The 17,566-nt window shown below is 37.4% G+C and overlaps 3 long non-coding RNA genes across 8 annotated transcripts; 2 read left to right on the top strand and 1 right to left on the bottom strand.

The window, feature by feature from the left end:
• Positions 1 to 3,384: 3,384 nt before the first annotated feature.
• On the top strand, positions 3,385 to 4,307 carry LOC123719665. The gene is made up of 3 exons (XR_006755735.1): positions 3,385 to 3,565; positions 3,646 to 4,020; positions 4,248 to 4,307. It is a non-coding gene; the product is annotated as an uncharacterized LOC123719665 (long non-coding RNA).
• Positions 4,308 to 4,713: 406 nt separating this feature from the next.
• LOC123719664 lies at positions 4,714 to 7,856 on the bottom strand. Of its 3 annotated transcripts, none has more exons than XR_006755732.1 (4): positions 7,490 to 7,856; positions 6,963 to 7,099; positions 6,689 to 6,813; positions 4,714 to 4,818 (listed from the first exon to the last, which is right to left on the bottom strand). It is a non-coding gene; the product is annotated as an uncharacterized LOC123719664 (long non-coding RNA). The 3 variants fall into 3 exon arrangements; XR_006755733.1 differs by having other exon boundaries at positions 6,715 to 6,813; XR_006755734.1 differs by lacking the exon at positions 6,689 to 6,813 and having other exon boundaries at positions 7,490 to 7,855.
• A 149-nt stretch (positions 7,857 to 8,005) lies between these two features.
• LOC123719663 lies at positions 8,006 to 10,662 on the top strand. 4 transcript variants are annotated; one of them, XR_006755731.1, is made up of 6 exons: positions 8,006 to 8,089; positions 8,242 to 8,476; positions 8,685 to 8,823; positions 9,201 to 9,515; positions 9,961 to 10,143; positions 10,581 to 10,662. It is a non-coding gene; the product is annotated as an uncharacterized LOC123719663 (long non-coding RNA). The 4 variants fall into 4 exon arrangements; XR_006755730.1 differs by having other exon boundaries at positions 9,188 to 9,515; XR_006755728.1 differs by having other exon boundaries at positions 8,685 to 9,515.
• The last annotated feature ends 6,904 nt before the right edge of the window (positions 10,663 to 17,566 follow it).

The raw sequence follows: 17,566 nt of genomic DNA, 5'->3' as shown, positions 1-17,566 counted from the left end.
GCCAACATGATAGATCCGATCCACTCATCACTTATGCCAAAACCCGTACCTTGTAATTTCTGACCAGCTTCAACAATTTGTGTTACATATGACGTCATCGAAGTGCAATTTTCTAATCGAATAGAAATTAAATTCCTCAGAAGACTTATTTTTCTTGTAAATCCCGAGTCATCGAATAACATCTTCAATTTATCCCACAATTCTTTCGATGTTGCTACATTCTTTATATGAATATAAAGAGCCGGGTCAATTGTTAGAATCAACTTCGCTTTTGTTCTCGCATCGTCTGCAGCTGCTGGAGCAACGTTGGGCTCAGGTTTGATACACCCAACCATTCCCTCTAAGACAAGGAAATTTTCTGCTGCGAAACACCATTCACTGTAATTTTCACGCCCTTGCAGTTTCGGCACACTAATGTGATAGTTCGAACTGGACGCCATTACTGATGCCTGACGCGACACAATAAATCTGCACAACTCAACACACTTAGTCCTATTCTGCCACGAATTATTATTATCGATAATGTCCTGATAATCAATAATTATACTGTCGCGAGAACTAAGTACTTTTTATGAGCCAGGAGCGGCCTGGGCCCATAACCTGTAATAAAACAACGTGACTGAGCGAGTACCGGAAAAGAACTGAACTTTATTTTCTAAATACAAAAGTAAAGAATCTCATAGACAACATTTGATGACACTCTGGTACAAAATGTCGCTAGTAGTAGGTACATCTATATTTTGCTATTTATAATATTTATCTTCAAATAAGTCATACAAATTCTTAATAGGCCGGCAACGCACTCGCGAACTTGACATTAAGATTGTCCACGGACAATCTGTTCGTTTACCACCTGTTCCAAGAAAAACAGTAATAAGTAATAATCTTTTTAATATTTCAGTTTACTATAAATTACAATTTTTAAGTTTAAAAATTCTTAAAAGGCCTGCAACACACTCGCGAACATTGCGAGTGTGCAGTAACGGCGGTATCAGTTAAGAACTGTTGTAATTCTTGTTAGGGCACGATAATTATACACACAGTATCCGTAATAAAGAAATATATTTACTGTTTAACTTGGAAGTGATATGTCTGCTTCCTACCACGATACACATTGGAATGAAACAGAAATGACCTGGAGCAGAGTGAGGTAAAGACAATTTGGCGCCTCGACAAGATGGCGGCTCGATCGCTCATTCAAATGACAGGAAAAAGTCAATACAATGATTAATTTTTGCAATATTACTCAAATAAATCAACATGCCCCCTCAAAAATTAATTCTTGTACAAATCAAATGCCTAAACAGAACTATATAACTTCCAAGCGAGTCTGGGAAAATACAAAAATAATGATCCAACATTTGTTGCTCGGATAAGGGAAAACCCAGAAAAACCTTATCAGATCATTTCATCATCTTAAATTCGATACATTATTTACATTACATATAATTATCAGAACACAATGAATATAACAGAATAATTAAATTAATAACAAATAATAGCCAACTCATTAAATATTATAATTGTAAACAGATGTTTCTCCTCATTTCATGAAACGTAACCGCTGGTAATGGTTTTGTTAACGCATCTGCAGGTTATTGACCTGTGGGAATGTATTTTAGCTTTATTACATTTTTCTCTATTTGTTCCCTAGAAAAATGTCTGTCTGTCAGTTAATTGTCTTCATATATTACAATAGGAGTGGATATATCAATATGAATACTCCTTACCAAAGATTTAAGCCATAAAGGCTTCATATAAGGCCATATACTCAGCCGCTGTGGAGGAGGCTGCTACTGACTATTGTTTCTTTGTTGTCCAGGTTATTGAACAATGTTCAAACAATTTAAATATATACCCGGTTGTACTCTTTACATCATTACCTCCCCAATCGGAGTCCACATACCCAGTTAAGATGTTATTATATTCACACCTTTTATAACATAATTTAAAATCAGTTGTGCCTTTTAAATATCTAAGCACTTTTTTGAGGCATTGCCACAATTCTTTATTATTTTAATTTGTGTACCTACTTAATATATTAACGCTAGTGCTTAAGTCAGGTCGAGTACATAGCATTATATACATTAGACAACCAATTAAATTGCGACATGGAGCAGTGTAATTTTTTCTGAGTTTAGTGCTTCATAATTGAGTTTACTATCCATAGGAGTAGTTGCAGGTTTTTGTTGCAATCCTGCATGCAAAATTTATTTAAAACTGTTTTAATATAAGCACTTTGATCTAACATTATCATATCATCGCAACGAGTTATTTTAATTCCAAGAAATAATTTAATTTCATGTAAATCTGTCATTTTAAATTTACTCATTAAATATATTTTAAAACTGTTTATTGTATTTACATTAGCACTCACTATTACCAAATCATCAACATAAAGTACCACATAAATATTTTTCTGTATATCTCCTTTATTTAGTATATAAATACATCTATCTACTGATGAATTCTGAAAACCCTCCCGCCTAAGAGACTGTTCAAAAATTTCAAACCAGTATCTAGCGGCTTGCTTTAGCCCATATAATGCTTTATTTAATTTACACACATAACCATTTTTGCAAGACTGGAACTTTTTTCTGGAACTTTCATATATATTTCTTCCTGTAGTACCCCATTTAGAAATGCAGTTTTTACGTCCATGTGATGTACAAGTAAATTATATTGATTAGCAAAAGCAATAATAAATCTAAAACTAGCTATTCTTGCAACAGGTGCAAAAGTCTCATTATAGTCTATGAGATATTCCTGGCTAAAAGCCCTAGCAACGAGTCGAGCTTTATAGCGTAAAGGCTTTCCGAATTCATCATTTTTTATATTAAACATCCATTTGCAATCTATAATATTTTTGTTATCTGGCCGTGGTACTAAAGTCCATGTTTTATTTAAAAATAGAGAATTTAATTGCACCTTCCCAATGAACTCTATCGTCTCGTGTTTTAATCTCTTGAAACGAATTTGGTATTTTACACAAAATTGAACTAGCACACATAAGGTTATCATCGATTTCTTTATAAGAAATAGGGGGACGACTTTAAGCCTATCACTCCTACGTGGTTCAATACAACTGGTTGTGTCCTCATTATTTACGACCACTGAAAGATCATCAGAATGTGCATTTGGTTGTTCAAATTCGACGATGTCATGGTTAGTTTTGCGAATTTTCTGAGGAACTTCATAATCATCAGATTTACAGGTATCTGATTTATATCTGTCAGTTTTTTGAGACTTTATTGACTTTGAAATGTTGTCAATGTTAACATTATCATGAGAATTTACTATATTCTCTTCAGGTCGCAACGCAGGCCTGGATTGAAGTAATTTGTCTCATCTACTATGACATCTCTGACAGTAATAAATTTTTTCGCATTTAGGATTCCAAACTTTATAACCGTTTGGTTCGTATCCCACAAGAATACCTTTCCATGACTTAACATCGAATTTTGTCTTATATAACTTATCATGCACATAAACTGTTGAACCAAAAAAATTTAAATATTTTATTTGTGGTTTTTTGTTATGCCACATTTACGAATTCAATCATCATGTAAGTAATTTATATATTATTTAACATTGTACATTATAGTATGAAGTTGTAATAATTTTAAGCAGCATTATTTTCTTTAGGTGACGTAATTGGTGAATAATATTGTAATTGAAAAGGATATTTCTCTTTAAATGTACAAGCTGTGTGTGATGCAGAAATAAAATATATTAATGTTGTTCCCCATGGCCTGGTGCCGCTCATGATGCAACAACTTTTGTAAACTCAGTTCTACAAGTTAATTCAAATTTATTGATAAGAAGGTAGAACTTGATAAATGTGCCAACTAAATTAACAGGTATATTTGTTTATAGCTTAATATCGTACAGGTCTACTGAGAAATCACTGGATGGTTGTTAATAGTGCTTACTCAAATATACCTTATTCATTAACACCATTTCTCTGACTGACCAGAGATATGATGAAGTACACATTAAGAATAGGAATACTATAGAGAGGTAAATATATAGTATAATTTAGAGTATTAATAATTATACTATGTCAAAAAGTTGCAAGATATGTGACCCAAATGAAACATGATGTAAGGTTAAAATATTTGTCTTTTTCGGAAAATTTGGAGTATGGAAATGTCGCTTTAACATTGTATTTATTACTAGCTTAAGTTCAAGCTATTGTTATTGCCACAGCTGTTATGCAAAATATTTGTAAGGATTATAATTTGTAGATATACCGGCAGAAGTTTTAGTTCCAACACTTGATACAGTTTCAAGTCAAGAAGTTAATGAAGGAAATCAAGACGTAACTGAAAGAACAAGCTTTATTTATTATTTTGGAAAATTAATATATTCTTCTTAATTCTAGCAGAAACAAACATGTTGTATTTAAATGTCCTTTTGTACATATAAAATACTAGTACTTATTTTTCTTAGAAGAAAGTTAGTTAAAATTTTAATAAGTTATGTCGTTAATCTACCTATAAAATTAAATTATTATTTATCATAACCATGTAATGTAATGAAATATTAGGAAAAATAAATAAAACATAACATAATATAAAATTTATTTCATTATACTCTTATATATTACTAATATGTAATCCAATGTTATAAACAAATGTTATAAATGTAAACCAATGAAAATGTTAAAACCATCAACTTCAACTTCAACGAACATTAAAAAAACAGAACTGGTACAATTGGTTCAGGCTTTGTATAGTTATGCGCTTACCTACACATTCTGCGATTCATTTTTTATATTATAGATGACACTGATGACAAAGGCACTCTTCTCGGTTGCTGGAATGAGAGATAAGTTTCATTAGGTTAGAAAATTATGGTTCCCGAAACTAAGAGCCTTCTGAAAAGCGGTCACCACGTTCGAGTAGTCCACAGGAAAACAAATATGATGCCAAACTCATTGCCGTTAATAATTTTTCCTAACGTTTTAAATATGATAGCAAACGATGGAAAGCCATTAAATAAATTGACCAGGAAACCGTGTAAGCCTTCGCCCCATCGCCAAAGTTCTTTAGTAATTTTAGTAAGATGAGGAAATTGAATTGAATCACTATACATTTCTTAACAAAAGTCAACCGATTTAATTTAATTTATAGGTTGGTCTGACGCACGATACCATTGTAAGTCCGGTAAAACTATCGATGGTTAAAATATTTACTCTCTAGACCCTTCGTGTAAAACCAGCCATATTCTGCTGCTGGACAGGCAGAGGTAGGCACGTAAGCCATCTAATTGTGCGAGATTTTGAAAAATTTGTTTATTATTATCATATTAACAGATTTAAGTTCTACATTTTATTATATACCCAAGAATTTACAAGAATTTCATTACTCTTTTCAGTATTTACAATAAATCCTTTAGCTTCAAGAAGTGTTCTAGCGTCCTGAATATTTTGTAAACATTCAGTGTAGCTGGAGGACATAAACTTAATATTTCTTGTGTTAGCTTCTAATATTAATTTAATTATTCTAAATTCTAAACATTTTTATGAAACATATTCTTAAGAATCTTGCTACAAGTGCGCATGTGCAATAGTTACTCATTTGACTCGTTCGGTTGTTTACGAGTTGTTACGAATTGACTCGACCATTTTCCCGAAGTGGGATGGTCGAGTCGGAGGAGGGAGTTGTGATTATAAAAGAGGTTGTGACACATGCGCAGGGGCCACTTTCGCTTCCGACCGCCGACCCGTGCGGATGTCTGCTCCAGTGCTCTCTCCGTGTGAGTCATCAGTGCTGTAGTGCCATCTCGCTCGCTCCGTGTGAGTCATCGCCGCTTGCCAGTGCGCACGCGCTGTCCGACCGCTGCCTTGCTGCCTGCTGCCCTCTCATTGGTCAGTCCGATCGCTGCCTTGCTGCCTGCCGCCCTCTCATTGGTCGCTTCGCTTCAATTTATGAACGCGGGTTTACCTGCGGCCCTCAGATAGCCACCTAACGGTGCCAAACGGTTATCTGTCGGTTAACGCCTTGTGCGGGAGTGTTTTTGTTGTAATTTATAGATTGTTCGAATTTGCTTTGTTCAGTCTCTGAATATAGTTTACTTTTAGGAACATCGCTGACCAAGAAAAAGGTATTTTATAACCTTTTATCCACGATAATAGAGTTGTATCACAAGTAATAAGTGAATAACATTCTTTGATAAACTACCAGTGAGCGCGAGGTGGCGCGCGCGGCGCTGGACGCGACTGCCTATAGTAGGCTGTGAGCAAGCTCCTTCATCCTGGATTCCCCTTTTGCCTATGATTAAATTCTTTTTGACCTTCTTTGTCCTTTTCTGATTTTGATGCGAGCTTGTAGTCAACTAATCTCTTACTGAATAGGTACTTGTATACCTATGTTCCTTGAAGTTGTTCTTTTAGATCTTTTAAGGCTATATAGAATAAAGTTGTGTCGTGTGACTGAGTCTTGGTATTGTGTGTCACATTGGAATCCGTATCCATAAGTAATTTTAATAGGTACATATTTCTTGTTTCCGCAGACAAGAACACTGTGAGTGGCCTCTGCTAAACAAGAAGTAGCTGTAGCATTTGGTTTCATTTGAAACCTGCGTCCTATATTAATCCTGTTTGAGATTGCGGTCTTTTCCTCTGGGTTCAAATTGGGTGCATTGATTAGAATACTTAGATAAAAGTTGTAAAGTGTAAGCTTACTGCAAGATCAAACTGTATGTCTTCACCTGGAGTATTAGACTTTGATGGATCTTCTCCCGATACCTGCAGCAGTTCATTGTCTCATCCAGCGACAAGTGGTCGTTAGGGCGGCGGCCGTGCGTTACCTGTTACGCGACGCTTTTGGTTATGTACGCCTTCGTTCGAGGATACATTACAACTGGATTTACACACGTGTAGTTACAATTTCAATCAAATGAAAACTGAGGGTAGTATTAAAGTCTCAAAGCTCAATGTATAATAAAACTTCACTTACAGGTAAGTCATATTGACGATTTTGTGTTGTACTTTGCCAAAACATGGTAGGGAAAATACTCAAAATGCGGTATACCATCAAAAGAAGATTCTTCCTTATCCTTGCATAGGTTCCCTCTTCCGTCCGAGAATGGGCCTCTGAAGTAAGTAGATCGGTTAATCTTTCCAATATGGACCGTCGATATTTGAGGTTTTAGAGGGGCGGGGAGGGGGTTGACGGCTACTTCGGAGCTTTTATATATACTCTAGGAGTAGGGCAGACAAGACCATGTGGATAGTGGGGTGCTCTGATTCGGTTTTGGGTACTTTTTTGATATTAAAAAAGTACAGGATAATACAGAATTAAATAATACAGAAAGTTACAAACAATGAAAAAAATATTTTCAGCTATAAATTTCATTTTAAAATCCACAACAGACCTTATGCAATCCAACTTTTTCAAAATTCCAGTAAGCAATTTTTTTTTTTTTTTTACTAATGATTTATTATTTTATAACCTGACCTGAAATAACATAAATCAAAACTTACTTTAACTCATCCGAGTAAGGATTAAGCCTTCTGCCAGATGACCTAGTAAGTCTGGGCATCGCAGCAAATTCCTCGCCAGGACTAGTCAGCCCACTAGGACCAGCAACCGGTTCGTCAAGGATCGGCGCAGAAGAGGAGGCCGTGACAAGCGGCTAATTTGAGTCCAACACTTGCACTTCACTTAACTCTTCAAACAATGGGCTTCGGAGACGCCATGGTAGTCAAACGTTGTAAGTTTATAGGAGTACGTAAAACGATTTCTACTGCAAGGGTGACAAACGATGACTGGACGCCATTAAACAAAATGAATGGCTTAAAAACAAATTTAGTGATCACCAAAAAGTATCGATACCCGAGTAATATCGATATTTTCAATAACTTTTGTACTATCTACAAAACAAATATGGGCATTTAAACCGATGATCCATATTAGAAAGTTTAATGTCGATACCAGAGTAGTATCGATACTTTGAAAATTTTCGGAACCCTACACTAAGTGATTGACGTTTGACATCAATTATTTGTCAAATATATTTTGTAATTGCGTGTTGTTACTTACCAATTTGTGTGAAAAGTTTTAATAAATGTATCTCATGAACCGTAAGTTTGCGCAACCTAAATCTTTGCAAAACTCTTTCTTTTAGTGAGTACTATCTACAAAAAAATGGTCATTTAAATCGACGGTCCATATTGGAAAGATTATCCAAAACAGCTTCACTATTAACTATGTCTAATGAAAACTTTATTTTTAGTGTTAAAGTTTGGGCTAAATTTTGTTTTCCTAATGGTGATGGGACATCCATTGAATCATTAAAAACAGTGAATGCCCAGCATAGGATACTATGTGAAAATCATTTGAATGAATCTTCATTTACCAGCAGCGATAGGAAAAGACTTAACAAGTTAGATTAAGAGTGAATAGAGGAGGATATAGACCAATTAAAAAACAAACATTGTAGTCCATATAGAGCAAGTTATGACATCCAAGTGAGTATTTACATTCATATTCTACCTAAGTCAAATAGACAAATTTTTATAGTCATGCTTTTTTACATAGAGGTAGGTAGGCAGTACATTTCTGACACACATCTAGGTGATATATGGATGATTAAAAGTTTTCTATTTTCTCCATCCACTTATTGGATTTGTTATCTTTTTCGAATTTTTTATTCAATTATTTTTGTATATTTTCCAGGAACCATCAACTAGCAAAGGTATTTTGTAGGACTTGGACGTGAAAAAGTTCAGTGAACTTACAGCTCAAAAGCAAACGCTGTCTAAGAGATGCAGAAAAAATCTATCTGAAATAGTGAGGCTCTGAAAAAAGTTTCAAGGTGATAAAAACTCCAAAAGATCTATATTAAGTGTACTAACATCAAACGAACCTAGCAATGAAATATTAAAAAGCACATTAAATAATTCATTTTCTTTACTATTACAAAGCCAACTGAAAAACTTTATAAGAAAATTAACTGGAATGAGATGGACACTGGATGATAAAGTGAACGTCTTGAGCATCTATAAGAAATCAAACTTTTGTTTTATATTATTGATTAGGTTATTTTGAAAGAAAATATTTTTTTAACTGGATTATTATACATAATTATAAGTTTATAATAATACAAATAGTTTTAATCCGGTATAAAAAATTGGTTTCTTTCAATGTGTAAAAGCTATGTTAACCAAAGACAATACTAGGTTATTTTGTCAGCTCTCTCAAGGCATTATTGAACAAAATTCCAATGGTATGTGGAATCAACAGCCCAGTAATACAGACAGTAAAAGAAATCACAAAAGACCAAGATGTCAATGATAATTTATGTAAAATGGCTTTTGATGAAATGTCAATAAGAAAAAATCTGACATATAACGTAAAACTCAATGCTAAGGCCGTACTACTGTGATAGCAAACCATAGTCGAACTTTCATGGTTATCGGTGTTCGAAAATGCTGGAAACAGCCAATAGCATTTTACTTCTCAGGAGATTGTGACACAGCAGACAAGTCAGCAGCTCTTGTCGAGGAGGTAACCACTTCTTTAGAATATTATACAAAATGTGGTTGAATATTAATTTTTACAAATTTACATTGGCTTGTTTGCTTGAGTGCATGTTTAAAGATTTAATTTTTTTTTAAACGGTATTTCCAATTTACACTAGATATACAAATAAACAGAAAACTAAACATAGGTTGGTATAATAATTTAATTAATTGAACAGCGGAAAGATATTAAAACTTTTTTATGACTTATTTATCCATTGAACCATGACCATCCATTGACTTATTTATCCGCTAGTGGCCTTTGGCAATTATTTCCCTGCATCAAGTAGTTGTTAGTATTGCCTTATTGCCTAATTAAAATAACTAATAATTGATGTACCTCTGCTGTACCATATTTATTTTCTTATTGCCGCTTGACCTGTGATTGGTTAAAATTGTTTTGAGAATAAGATCATAACCTTCCATTGCAGGTACAGTAAAGTGGAGCCACATAGAGGAGTTTTATAATAAAGATCGCGAGAATCCCAACCGTGTTTGCTCCAGCTTTAACCCAGCACCACTTACAACCAGTACAGAATGGCAAACAGAAAATCAAAGAGCGCCTAGCAGATCAAATTTTAAGCCATTCGGTTGCAGTTGGAATATTTGCCAAAGTAAGTTTCAAAATTTTATTGAAAAGTACTTCCGTCCGCGATGGCCTCCTAAACTACTTAACCGATTTTAAATTAAATTGGCACACCGTGAGCGGTCTGGTCCAACTTAAAGAGATAGGGTAGCTTAGATCTTTAATTATAGTCGCAATTTTATTTTATTGCAAATTATTTGTCTATAATTAATTGACAGTCACAATTATTCGACTGAATTGAGTAAGTGATCAATAGATGGCACTGCTATGGTAAACCGACAAACGTGTCATATAAGCTACAATTCAATATCATGATTACCACGTGTTATTGAGGCTAAAGTATGAACTTTTTTAATTTTTGGTGTTAGCCAACCACGTGTTACTTAGACCGAAGTGTAAATCAAATTCAAATCTAAAACCACATTCTATGGCAGCTAGTAATTATATAATTTATTTTACCTTCAGATGAATGATGACAAGACGCCCCTGGAACAACTGTCGCTGGACAAGCTTTTCGACTGAACGGAGATTCGACCGACAGGAAAGAGGTATAAACACTTATTGTAATAATACTTGACATCTGTAATTGTGGATGTGATCCAAACCCCACGTCGGTCCAATTAAAAACTAGCTTAGGCAATTAGTAGCAGCGTTTTTAATACGCTGAAATTATTATTCTTCGAAGACACTAAACCTAGCTGCGCAACTGAATATCCCTGTAACAGCCAGATGGAACCTCCAACCTCCCAGGGAATTTAAGTGGCATCGCCGACTCGGCTACGCCTACGTCTGGCTATGCTCTCGGGGTGTAACTCCCATGATTAAGTTAATCGTTATGAAACGAATAACTGTATGTTGAAGAGAGTGCCTGCGTCTGGCTATGCTCTCGGAGTGTAACTCCCATGATTTAGTTAATCGTTATGAAACGAATAACTGTATGTTGAAGAGAGTGCCTGCGTCTGGCTATGCTCTCGGGGTGTAACTCCCATGATTAAGTTAATCGTTATGAAACGAATAACTGTATGTTGAAGAGAGTGCCTGCGTCTGGCTATGCTCTCGGAGTGTAACTCCCATGATTTAGTTAATCGTTATGAAACGAATAACTGTATGTTGAAGAGAGTGCCTGCGTCTGGCTATGCTCTCGGAGTGTAACTCCCATGATTTAGTTAATCGTTATGAAACGAATAACTGTATGTAGAAGAGAGTGCCTGCGTCTGGCTATGCTCTCGGAGTGTAACTCCCATGATTTAGTTAATCGTTATGAAACGAATAACTGTATGTAGAAGAGAGTGCCTGCGTCTGGCTATGCTCTCGGAGTGTAACTCCCATGATTTAGTTAATCGTTATGAAACGAATAACTGTATGTAGAAGAGAGTGCCTGCGTCTGGCTATGCTCTCGGAGTGTAACTCCCATGATTTAGTTAATCGTTATGAAACGAATAACTGTATGTAGAAGAGAGTGCCTGCGTCTGGCTATGCTCTCGGAGTGTAACTCCCATGATTTAGTTAATCGTTATGAAACGAATAACTGTATGTTGAAGAGAGTGCCTGCGTCTGGCTTTGCTCTCGGAGTGTAACTCCCATGATTTAGTTAATCGTTATGAAACGAATAACTGTATGTAGAAGAGAGTGCCTGCGTCTGGCTATGCTCTCGGAGTGTAACTCCCATGATTTAGTTAATCGTTATGAAACGAATAACTGTATGTTGAAGAGAGTGCCTGCGTCTGGCTATGCTCTCGGAGTGTAACTCCCATGATTTAGTTAATCGTTATGAAACGAATAACTGTATGTTGAAGAGAGTGCCTGCGTCTGGCTATGCTCTCGGAGTGTAACTCCCATGATTTAGTTAATCGTTATGAAACGAATAACTGTATGTAGAAGAGAGTGCCTACGTCTGGCTATGTATGCTCTCGGAGTGTAACTACCATGATTTAGTTAATCGTTATGAAACGAATAACTGTATGTTGAAGAGTGCCTGCGTCTGGCTATGCTCTCGGAGTGTAACTCCCATGATTTAGTTAATCGTTATGAAACGAATAACTGTATGTTGAAGAGAGTGCCTGCGTCTGGCTATGCTCTCGGAGTGTAACTCCCATGATTTAGTTAATCGTTATGAAACGAATAACTGTATGTAGAAGAGAGTGCCTGCGTGTGGCTATGCTCTCGGAGTGTAACTCCCATGATTTAGTTAATCGTTATGAAACGAATAACTGTATGTTGAAGAGAGTGCCTGCGTCTGGCTATGCTCTCGGAGTGTAACTCCCATGATTTAGTTAATCGTTATGAAACGAATAACTGTATGTTGAAGAGAGTGCCTGCGTCTGGCTATGCTCTCGGAGTGTAACTCCCATGATTTAGTTAATCGTTATGAAACGAATAACTGTATGTTGACGAGAGTGCCTGCATCTGGCTATGCTCTCGGAGTGTAACTCCCATGATTTAGTTAATCGTTATGAAACGAATAACTGTATGTAGAAGAGAGTGCCTGCGTCTGGCTATGCTCTCGGAGTGTAACTCCCATGATTTAGTTAATCGTTATGAAACGAATAACTGTATGTTGAAGAGAGTGCCTGCGTCTGGCTATGCTCTCGGAGTGTAACTCCCATGATTTAGTTAATCGTTATGAAACGAATAACTGTATGTTGAAGAGAGTGCCTGCGTCTGGCTATGCTCTCGGAGTGTAACTCCCATGATTTAGTTAATCGTTATGAAACGAATAACTGTATGTAGAAGAGAGTGCCTGCGTCTGGCTATGCTCTCGGAGTGTAACTCCCATGATTTAGTTAATCGTTATGAAACGAATAACTGTATGTTGAAGAGAGTGCCTGCGTCTGGCTATGCTCTCGGAGTGTAACTCCCATGATTTAGTTAATCGTTATGAAACGAATAACTGTATGTTGAAGAGAGTGCCTGCGTCTGGCTATGCTCTCGGAGTGTAACTCCCATGATTTAGTTAATCGTTATGAAACGAATAACTGTATGTTGAAGAGAGTGCCTGCGTCTGGCTATGCTCTCGGAGTGTAACTCCCATGATTTAGTTAATCGTTATGAAACGAATAACTGTATGTAGAAGAGAGTGCCTGCGTCTGGCTATGCTCTCGGAGTGTAACTCCCATGATTTAGTTAATCGTTATGAAACGAATAACTGTATGTAGAAGAGAGTGCCTGCGTCTGGCTATGCTCTCGGAGTGTAACTCCCATGATTTAGTTAATCGTTATGAAACGAATAACTGTATGTAGAAGAGAGTGCCTACGTCTGGCTATGTATGCTCTCGGAGTGTAACTCCCATGATTTAGTTAATCGTTATGAAACGAATAACTGTATGTTGAAGAGAGTGCCTGCGTCTGGCTATGCTCTCGGAGTGTAACTCCCATGATTTAGTTAATCGTTATGAAACGAATAACTGTATGTAGAAGAGAGTGCCTACGTCTGGCTATGTATGCTCTCGGAGTGTAACTCCCATGATTTAGTTAATCGTTATGAAACGAATAACTGTATGTTGAAGAGAGTGCCTGCGTCTGGCTATGCTCTCGGAGTGTAACTCCCATGATTTAGTTAATCGTTATGAAACGAATAACTGTATGTAGAAGAGAGTGCCTGCGTCTGGCTATGCTCTCGGAGTGTAACTCCCATGATTTAGTTAATCGTTATGAAACGAATAACTGTATGTAGAAGAGAGTGCCTGCGTCTGGCTATGCTCTCGGAGTGTAACTCCCATGATTTAGTTAATCGTTATGAAACGAATAACTGTATGTTGAAGAGAGTGCCTGCGTCTGGCTATGCTCTCGGAGTGTAACTCCCATGATTTAGTTAATCGTTATGAAACGAATAACTGTATGTAGAAGAGAGTGCCTACGTCTGGCTATGTATGCTCTCGGAGTGTAACTCCCATGATTTAGTTAATCGTTATGAAACGAATAACTGTATGTTGAAGAGAGTGCCTGCGTCTGGCTATGCTCTCGGAGTGTAACTCCCATGATTTAGTTAATCGTTATGAAACGAATAACTGTATGTTGAAGAGAGTGCCTGCGTCTGGCTATGCTCTCGGAGTGTAACTCCCATGATTTAGTTAATCGTTATGAAACGAATAACTGTATGTTGAAGAGAGTGCCTGCGTCTGGCTATGCTCTCGGAGTGTAACTCCCATGATTTAGTTAATCGTTATGAAACGAATAACTGTATGTTGAAGAGAGTGCCTGCGTCTGGCTATGCTCTCGGAGTGTAACTCCCATGATTTAGTTAATCGTTATGAAACGAATAACTGTATGTTGAAGAGAGTGCCTGCGTCTGGCTATGCTCTCGGAGTGTAACTCCCATGATTTAGTTAATCGTTATGAAACGAATAACTGTATGTAGAAGAGAGTGCCTGCGTCTGGCTATGCTCTCGGAGTGTAACTCCCATGATTTAGTTAATCGTTATGAAACGAATAACTGTATGTAGAAGAGAGTGCCTGCGTCTGGCTATGCTCTCGGAGTGTAACTCCCATGATTTAGTTAATCGTTATGAAACGAATAACTGTATGTTGAAGAGAGTGCCTGCGTCTGGCTATGCTCTCGGAGTGTAACTCCCATGATTTAGTTAATCGTTATGAAACGAATAACTGTATGTAGAAGAGAGTGCCTACGTCTGGCTATGTATGCTCTCGGAGTGTAACTCCCATGATTTAGTTAATCGTTATGAAACGAATAACTGTATGTTGAAGAGAGTGCCTGCGTCTGGCTATGCTCTCGGAGTGTAACTCCCATGATTTAGTTAATCGTTATGAAACGAATAACTGTATGTAGAAGAGAGTGCCTGCGTCTGGCTATGCTCTCGGAGTGTAACTCCCATGATTTAGTTAATCGTTATGAAACGAATAACTGTATGTAGAAGAGAGTGCCTGCGTCTGGCTATGCTCTCGGAGTGTAACTCCCATGATTTAGTTAATCGTTATGAAACGAATAACTGTATGTTGAAGAGAGTGCCTGCGTCTGGCTTTGCTCTCGGAGTGTAACTCCCATGATTTAGTTAATCGTTATGAAACGAATAACTGTATGTAGAAGAGAGTGCCTGCGTCTGGCTATGCTCTCGGAGTGTAACTCCCATGATTTAGTTAATCGTTATGAAACGAATAACTGTATGTTGAAGAGAGTGCCTGCGTCTGGCTATGCTCTCGGAGTGTAACTCCCATGATTTAGTTAATCGTTATGAAACGAATAACTGTATGTTGAAGAGAGTGCCTGCGTCTGGCTATGCTCTCGGAGTGTAACTCCCATGATTTAGTTAATCGTTATGAAACGAATAACTGTATGTAGAAGAGAGTGCCTACGTCTGGCTATGTATGCTCTCGGAGTGTAACTACCATGATTTAGTTAATCGTTATGAAACGAATAACTGTATGTTGAAGAGTGCCTGCGTCTGGCTATGCTCTCGGAGTGTAACTCCCATGATTTAGTTAATCGTTATGAAACGAATAACTGTATGTTGAAGAGAGTGCCTGCGTCTGGCTATGCTCTCGGAGTGTAACTCCCATGATTTAGTTAATCGTTATGAAACGAATAACTGTATGTAGAAGAGAGTGCCTGCGTGTGGCTATGCTCTCGGAGTGTAACTCCCATGATTTAGTTAATCGTTATGAAACGAATAACTGTATGTTGAAGAGAGTGCCTGCGTCTGGCTATGCTCTCGGAGTGTAACTCCCATGATTTAGTTAATCGTTATGAAACGAATAACTGTATGTTGAAGAGAGTGCCTGCGTCTGGCTATGCTCTCGGAGTGTAACTCCCATGATTTAGTTAATCGTTATGAAACGAATAACTGTATGTTGACGAGAGTGCCTGCATCTGGCTATGCTCTCGGAGTGTAACTCCCATGATTTAGTTAATCGTTATGAAACGAATAACTGTATGTAGAAGAGAGTGCCTGCGTCTGGCTATGCTCTCGGAGTGTAACTCCCATGATTTAGTTAATCGTTATGAAACGAATAACTGTATGTTGAAGAGAGTGCCTGCGTCTGGCTATGCTCTCGGAGTGTAACTCCCATGATTTAGTTAATCGTTATGAAACGAATAACTGTATGTTGAAGAGAGTGCCTGCGTCTGGCTATGCTCTCGGAGTGTAACTCCCATGATTTAGTTAATCGTTATGAAACGAATAACTGTATGTAGAAGAGAGTGCCTGCGTCTGGCTATGCTCTCGGAGTGTAACTCCCATGATTTAGTTAATCGTTATGAAACGAATAACTGTATGTTGAAGAGAGTGCCTGCGTCTGGCTATGCTCTCGGAGTGTAACTCCCATGATTTAGTTAATCGTTATGAAACGAATAACTGTATGTTGAAGAGAGTGCCTGCGTCTGGCTATGCTCTCGGAGTGTAACTCCCATGATTTAGTTAATCGTTATGAAACGAATAACTGTATGTTGAAGAGAGTGCCTGCGTCTGGCTATGCTCTCGGAGTGTAACTCCCATGATTTAGTTAATCGTTATGAAACGAATAACTGTATGTAGAAGAGAGTGCCTGCGTCTGGCTATGCTCTCGGAGTGTAACTCCCATGATTTAGTTAATCGTTATGAAACGAATAACTGTATGTAGAAGAGAGTGCCTGCGTCTGGCTATGCTCTCGGAGTGTAACTCCCATGATTTAGTTAATCGTTATGAAACGAATAACTGTATGTAGAAGAGAGTGCCTACGTCTGGCTATGTATGCTCTCGGAGTGTAACTCCCATGATTTAGTTAATCGTTATGAAACGAATAACTGTATGTTGAAGAGAGTGCCTGCGTCTGGCTATGCTCTCGGAGTGTAACTCCCATGATTTAGTTAATCGTTATGAAACGAATAACTGTATGTAGAAGAGAGTGCCTACGTCTGGCTATGTATGCTCTCGGAGTGTAACTCCCATGATTTAGTTAATCGTTATGAAACGAATAACTGTATGTTGAAGAGAGTGCCTGCGTCTGGCTATGCTCTCGGAGTGTAACTCCCATGATTTAGTTAATCGTTATGAAACGAATAACTGTATGTAGAAGAGAGTGCCTGCGTCTGGCTATGCTCTCGGAGTGTAACTCCCATGATTTAGTTAATCGTTATGAAACGAATAACTGTATGTAGAAGAGAGTGCCTGCGTCTGGCTATGCTCTCGGAGTGTAACTCCCATGATTTAGTTAATCGTTATGAAACGAATAACTGTATGTTGAAGAGAGTGCCTGCGTCTGGCTATGCTCTCGGAGTGTAACTCCCATGATTTAGTTAATCGTTATGAAACGAATAACTGTATGTAGAAGAGAGTGCCTACGTCTGGCTATGTATGCTCTCGGAGTGTAACTCCCATGATTTAGTTAATCGTTATGAAACGAATAACTGTATGTTGAAGAGAGTGCCTGCGTCTGGCTATGCTCTCGGAGTGTAACTCCCATGATTTAGTTAATCGTTATGAAACGAATAACTGTATGTTGAAGAGAGTGCCTGCGT

This window comes from Pieris brassicae, unplaced genomic scaffold (assembly GCF_905147105.1).
Source record: "Pieris brassicae unplaced genomic scaffold, ilPieBrab1.1, whole genome shotgun sequence".
NCBI classification, from domain to species: Eukaryota; Metazoa; Arthropoda; class Insecta; order Lepidoptera; family Pieridae; genus Pieris; species Pieris brassicae.
This window is presented reverse-complemented; position numbering and strand designations above follow the sequence as displayed.